Raw genomic sequence first — 1,157 nt, forward strand, 5'->3', positions numbered from 1 at the left:
GAGCGAAACCAATGTAGTGTACAAAATCCCACGCAAGGACTGCACAAAACACTACATAGGACAAACAGGAAGACAGCTAATGATCCGCATCCATGAACACCAACTAGCCACGAAACGACACGACCAGCTATCCTTAGTAGCCACACACGCAGATGACAAGCAACATTAGTTTGACTGGGGCAACACTACTATTATAGGACAAGCCAAACAGAGAATAGCCAGGGAATTCCTAGAGGCATGGCACTCATCCACAGGTTCAATCAATAAGCACATCGACCTGGACCCAATATACCGACCACTGCAACGGACAGCTGGAACTGACAACCGGAAGCGGCAGAGACAAACCACCATAAATGCCGGAGGAAACATCATAGAAGCGCTTCACAGGAGGCTCCCAAGCACTGAGGATGTCACCTAGACAGGGGATGAAACGTCTGCAACACAAATTCCCAGCTCGATGAACAGAACTACAACAACTTTAGTACTATTTTATGTTTCAGATAAATATTTATATCTGAATACACAGGAACCTCGAGTATCCGAAGGACACGAGCGGCGAGTATTTCATTATTAATCGAATGCCGGATAAAATAGTTAGCCAAGCACCGAGATCTTGCAATCGTGTTCGGACAATCCGAAATTCGGTTAATCAAATGCCGGATAATCGAGGTTGCTCTGTATTTTCCTGTTCACACAAATCTGTTTAGATATTGATATCATTTTATGATTCGGGAAATTCCAAAATCCAGAAATTACTTTGGGGTGGCTCAGTGGTTAGCACTGCTGCCTGACAGTGCCAGGGACCAGGATTCAATTCCAGCCTTGGGTGATTGTCTGCATGGAATTTGCACATTCTACCAGTGTCTGAAAGAGTTTCCTCCAGGTGCTCCGGTTACTTTCCACAGTCCAAAGATGGGCAGGTTAGGTGAATTGGCCATGCTAAATTGCCCATGGTGTTCAGGGATGTGAAGGCTAGGTGCATTAGTCAGGGGAAGTGTACAGTAATAGGGTAGGAGAATGAGTTTGGGTGGGTTAGTCTTCGAAGTGTTGGTATGGACTTTTTAGGGCAAGGGCCTGTTTCCACACTGCAGGGATTCCATGATTTGCTTCCAGCATTCTGAGCTGGACAGATTTTAGTGCAAGCAAATCCCAAGGGG

General features: G+C 45.8%; 1 protein-coding gene across 2 annotated transcripts in view; it reads right to left on the minus strand.

Annotated features, from left to right (window-relative positions):
• The window catches only part of usp37 (ubiquitin specific peptidase 37), a 46,713-nt gene that overhangs the window by 44,511 nt on the left and 1,045 nt on the right, over nucleotides 1–1,157 (minus strand). The window lies entirely within an intron of this gene.

The sequence above is a fragment of the Chiloscyllium plagiosum genome, chromosome 7 (assembly GCF_004010195.1).
Source record: "Chiloscyllium plagiosum isolate BGI_BamShark_2017 chromosome 7, ASM401019v2, whole genome shotgun sequence".
In the NCBI taxonomy this organism is placed as follows: domain Eukaryota; kingdom Metazoa; phylum Chordata; class Chondrichthyes; order Orectolobiformes; family Hemiscylliidae; genus Chiloscyllium; species Chiloscyllium plagiosum.